The 5878-nt window shown below is 44.3% G+C and overlaps 1 protein-coding gene across 1 annotated transcript in view; it reads left to right on the top strand.

The window, feature by feature from the left end:
- Positions 1–319: 319 nt before the first annotated feature.
- The window catches only part of VDAC1 (voltage dependent anion channel 1), a 36159-nt gene continuing 30600 nt past the window's right edge, over positions 320–5878 (top strand). The window contains exon 1 of the mRNA XM_027849221.1: positions 320–407. The gene's annotated coding sequence lies outside the window, so the exon portion shown is untranslated. The remainder of the gene's footprint in view (positions 408–5878) is intronic.

The following is a 5878-nucleotide window of genomic DNA, read 5'->3' as shown; positions in this document are numbered from 1 at the left end:
GAGGAAAGCCTCTGTGAAATGCAAAGTGCTGTGGAAATGAGAGCAGAGCAAGAGAGCACATATGTTCAAGTGTAGACACGTAAGTGCACACACATCGAAAGCACCCATTCTAACAGGCCACGACAGTCAGGGGGCAAATGGAGGAATCAAACGGAGAGGGGGGAAGGAAAGGGAGAGGGGGAAGGGAAGCAAAGGGTGGGGACCAGAGGAGGAGAGGGAGGCGGGAAAGGAAAAATAGATGAGGAGGAGGAGACTGAGCTGGAGCCCGGAGGAGCCCGCACCCGGGGGCGGGCCCGCGCCGCCGCCGTGGTCCGCGCCCCGCCCCGCTCCCCCGCAGCCGCTGCCTCCCCTTTGCCTCTGTGTCCGCCGCCCGCTGCTGCTACCGCTGTGTCCGCCGGTAGAGGAAGGTAGGGGATTCCCACCCTCCAACCCCCTCCATCCCTGCCAACTACCCTTCTCTTGTGCTCCAGAAGCGTGAGGGCTGGGGCACAGACCCGCGGAGGCTGCTGATTTCGTGCGGAGCTTTCTGCTGCGGCTACCCGAGCCACTGCCCGGGCGAGCTGGCCTAGAGCCTGAGCCTGAGGTCTGGGGCGGGGGGCCGCAGGCACAACTCAGCCCAGCCTAGCCCGGCACAACCCAGCTCGACTTGGCCAGGGTATGGGGGCGCGGGAGATGAGTGGGGCTGCGGTGCTAGGACCGGACTGACCGTGCTGCACTGTCACTGCTGCCCCCTTGGGAGTCCCGGCCCGGGGTAGGGAGGGGCCCATGCCGGCGCCCCGTTTTTTTGACCCAGTCAGCCTCGCGCGCGTGCTCCTAGAGACCCTGCCTGGGGCTGCCCGGTGTCGGGGCCCTCAGGGGGGAGGGAGGCTGGCAGGCCCGGGCGCGGCGCCACGCAGCGCTGCTGGGGACGTGACCTTCCCGGCTAGAAGCTGCCGGAGGCCGCCCCTGCACCACCGCGCTCTCACCTCTTGCTTCCCCTCTCTCTTGCACATCCCCAGCCGGGGGCACCCAAACCCCATCTACTCTTGGCCTCTAGCCGGGTCTCTGGTGCTAATATTCCGTTACTCAGAGCACCCCGTGGATAGAGACCCCTTGTTCTCCTTGTCTGCGCGCTATCGCTCACTCTTTGGCCCTTCTTCGATTAAAATATGGCCACAGGGTTAATTGGTGTTGGCCTGGCTTTCTCTAAGGCTGTCCCTCGGTAGCAGCTGCGCTTGACAGCGGCCCAGCCATAACTGCTACACAGACAGCAGGCCACATGGCCTACAGTGAGACCTAGTGCGATTTTACCTTTATGGAAATAGGAATATCTTAGCTCGCAAGTTATACTATGTTAGGGAGAGAAGAGATCTTAGAGATAATCGGTTTTAATCCCATTTTTGGTCCCAGATGATAAAACTGAGGCCCAAGAAGAAAAAAAGATTGGCCCAAGGTCACACTGTTCTGAGCGAGACTGTCTCCAGCCTGGGTCTCCTGGCTTCCTGAGCAAGGCTATTTGCATTTTCGAAATCTTGTTTTCCTTGTGCCTAATGTGGTTTTTCTTATGTGAAACACGTCCCTAGAATTATCAGGGAAGATTTGCTCTTCTAAATACTCCAGTATTTTTTAGATTTGTGAACTAGTTACATAGTTGCTAGTACCTGGAGGGATTCACTGAAGTGAATAATTGGAGGAGGGAGAAATGTTCAAGGGGAAATGACTCTACTCAAAGCCACATTCTCTCCGCCACCCCAGCTTAATGAGGATAACCTATTGGAGTGATAACTTCTGGGGAACTGGAAGGAATAGCTTAGGCCTGCAGTCTGCAGCTGTTAAGAATTGCTAAAAGACCAAAAAAGTCCTTTGAAAGACATTAAAAAAAAAACCCAAAACCTCATTTGGTGTCTCCATGACGAAGTTTTAACCATGGTAGTGTTCTCTCTCCCTCTCCCTCTTCCTCTCTCTCTCCACTTGAATATATGTGTGTATGCATATATACATATCTATGTGTATGTGTGTGTATATATACACACAAACACACACGTGCAGGATCCTGTGCTTGGCACTAGGTATATAAAGACAGATATAAAAACAGATTATTGTCTATTGACAGCATGTCAATGTTACAATGTAAGGTGCAAAAGAGGTTTACAGAAATAACTAATCCAAGAAAGAAAAAGATAAGAGCAAAGGAGAAGGGTGTGGGTATAAGTACTTAGAAAAATACTTCTGGACTCCTCTTTATCCCAAATATACTTTCCATGGAAAATTGAAAATGAATTACTATTCTTTGGTCAAAGTTATTTACATATTGGTGGGTGTGGTCAGAAACCTTGAAAAAAAGATCTACCTCCCTTAAATTAGCCTGGGCTTTGTCTCTAGCTCTTTTATGACCTTGAATAAGTCCCCTCTCTGGATCTCAGCCAGGGCATTGGACTTTGTGGTATTTAAGGTCCTTTTCTGCTCTGACACCCATGATTCTATGAACACCTCCTCAGATTTTAATGTTAGTGACCCCTCTTCTCCACAGTTTTTAAGGACTTGGCAGGATCCATGATCACTAGTTTCTCTCAGAAGAGCCTTTGGTTGTGAGTGGGTCAGTTCCTAACCTATTGGGTGGAGGAAACTTGCTTAGCTCTGAGAGGATAATCCTATAGTCAGCTAAGATTAAGTGTGTACTCCAGAATATGATGCCAAGAACCAAAATTCTGTTCAAGAATAGGCTACATATTTTTCTCCACCATGACATTGTCTCTTTAAACAAAGTGAAACACCAATTCCTCTGATTTTTCCAGGCCCCAGCCACATTGGGGGAACTTGGTGAACTGACCATATTTGGAAGAGGCTAGTGAATTTGGATTTTATATTAGCCCACTCTTCTTGTACGCCTGGAAACCTTTCTGCCACCCTGGGTGGCCTAGCATCTTTCAGATGAATCATCCTAAAACCAAGCATCCAGGTTTTCAAAGTTCCTTTGTATTTCCTTTTTTCATCTTATCCTTTCCTTAATCCTGTCACATAACATAGTATTATTGTGTCTGTGCATAGAGGGTGATTTGCCCAACATTTTGCAGCAGAGACTAGGACCCAGGTCTCCTGAGTGCCAGTTTAATGCATTTTTGCTTTACTGTGGTACTAACTTAAATCTTTTCTAAGAATGCCCTCAGTGTCTAATCAGAATTGGACTTGAGTGTTTTAATCCTGTAATTTTGAGAGAACCTTGTAAAACATGTGCAATGCCTCATTTAGCTCTTTGGTGACTGTCGGGGAAGATGCTTCATCATCAGCATTGCCCTCTGTATTCTTCCAGCAGTTCCACATCCAGGTGACAAATCAGAATGGAGAATATCAAACCAGTGAATTATTAGATATTTGCAACTCCCCCTACTACCTCTTTGTAGGCAGGAAAGACATACCTTCATAAGAGTTTCTTACCATGTAAGCCACTGTAGTCCATGTAGTCACACATTATAAATGTGTGAGTAAAAGAATGAATGGTAGTAACTCAAAAATTAGACATTTGAATGATTGGCCAGCCTGACTTGTGGGGTTTCATTGAAAATGTGAGTTCAGCAGTGACTTGGCCCAAAGTGCTTGATTGTCCATATTTTATAGGTGAAGAAATAAGACTGGAGCTAGTTAGAACTTCATGCTAACAGCTGTCAATAACTCACAGTGTGAATTTGGCCAGATCATTGCCATCTCTAAGTTTTAAGTTTCCTTCTTTGTAAAATATTGGAATTGAACTGGAGACTATGGATTCTTAACTTTTTTTCTGTCATGGACCCCCAAGCAGTTTGGTGAAGTGTAATGGTCCCTTTTCAGAATAATGTTTTTAAACGCATAAAATAGAATACATAGGATTAGAAAAGAAACCAATTATATTGAAATACAGTTACCCAAGTATATTAAAACAATTTTTTAAAGGGATCCCAGCTTAAAAATCCACAAACTAGCACAGGAGTCTGCAAACTATGGCTCCTGCCTGTTTTTGTACAGTTGTGGGTTAAGAAAAGTTTTCACATTGTAAAGTTTTATTGTATTTAAAAATGTAAAAACAATTCTTAGCTTGCTGGCCATACAAAAAATGGTAATCCTGCAGGTGTATTTGGCCCTTGAGCTGTAGTTTGGGAACTCTTGGACTAGACTCTTGCCTAGCCATGATAATCTATGAGCCTGTGAGGAAAGGTCCACAACTTTGTTGGTTAGGTGGTTTCACTTTAGTCCTCAGACTGTTTCTTAATTCCGTTCAGCTTTCATGAAAATGTGCTCTATTCACAAAAGGGTTTAGGTAGGAACATGGATGGCACATTGCTGGCAAAGGACAAAGAGATCTAGATCAGAATTGGAGAAATTCTGTGTCTCAGGGATGATACAAACTGTGACCTTAGACCTTGTGTAGAGCCCTAAGCTAGGTACTAGAGAGATCAAAGAAAGAAATGACTTAGTCCCTATTATCAGAGACATTTCACAATTGAATTGATTATAAGTTATTTCCCTTTCCTGTGCCTTTGTTTCCTCCTCTGGGAAAATAATCTCTTTGCTGTCTACCTCACAAGGTTTTTGTGAAGATCAAATGGGATAACAGTGGTTTTAAATAATGACTTATTGTTGTTATTATTATTACTCTTTTTCTTAAGGCAATTGGAATTAAGTAACTTGCCCAGGGTCACACAGCTAGTGTCAAGTATTTGGTCTGAGGCCAGATTTGAATTCCTGTCCTGCTGACTTCGGGTCGGTGCTCTATACACTGCACCACCTAGCTGCCCCCTATTATTATTACTTTTCACAGATTTCTTTTGCTTTCCAAGTATTATGTCCCATGGACATGAAGAGGTTTTGGGGAGTATTGAGTGTGTGAATTCATTCTAGGAAACTACCTTGGCATTCTTGGGGTCCCAACACCCCCAAAGCATTTTCAGACAGATGAACGTTGTTCAACAAATATAGTGCCTCCTGCATACTATATTCCAAGTCCTGTAGATTCAAAGACAAACAAAAATCTTTGCCCTTAAAGTTTACATTCTACTATGGAGAATACAACATGCATGTAGATAGATCTATATCTGCATATAGATACACACACACATACACAAAGTAACTTAAGGAGGGAGACAAAACTAACAACTGGAAGAATCAAGAAAGGGCACATGAGCTATATTTTGAAAGAAATTAGGGACTCCTTGAGGAAAGATGTGTGCATTCCACACTTGGTAGGGGTGGGGAAGGGTGGGAAAACCTGTGTAAAGGTGATGAGGCCAGAGATGGAATATCATTTGCAGGGAACAGTTAGCTAACAAACCAGTTTGACAGGAACAGAGTGAAAGGGAGTAATATAAGTGAGAATGGAAAGTTAGGGGAAGACTTATATTGCAGAGGGCTTAAGGTGCCTTGCTGAGGGTGTTTTATATTTTATATAATATATATAATATTTTATATATAATATATGATATATTTTATATTATTTTTACATTTTATATTTTAACTTGGGTATATTTTTATAGATGAAAGATAGCATGATTAGGTAGGTTACTTCTTTTTCTTTTGACTAACACTGGAAGGATTAGGATTTGTACAAATATCTATTATGACAGAATGGCTTGGATGTTCAACTATGATGCAGTCTTTTTCAGCCTTTAAGCCCTGTTTCTTCATACAGCCTTATGGACACCTGCCCAGTTGGTATAAATTGGACTTTCTCTGGAACCTTTCAAAAATGTGTATTGACTAATTCTTGGTTCCAAAGTTGTTTTATGATAGAAGCAACTTAACCAAAATTATTCCTTGCTCATGTGGGGGAGATGGTCACTTGGTGGCTCTGGGCAGCTTCATCTAGTCCTTCTGGAACCATGAGGCCAATTGTGGGCATGTCCTGGGGAGTTGCTCGTGGCCTTATACA

The sequence above is a fragment of the Vombatus ursinus genome, unplaced genomic scaffold (assembly GCF_900497805.2).
Source record: "Vombatus ursinus unplaced genomic scaffold, bare-nosed wombat genome assembly UNPS02007284.1, whole genome shotgun sequence".
Lineage (NCBI taxonomy): Eukaryota > Metazoa > Chordata > Mammalia > Diprotodontia > Vombatidae > Vombatus > Vombatus ursinus.
Note: the sequence above shows the minus strand (reverse complement) of the source record. Positions and strands in the feature narration are given on the sequence as shown.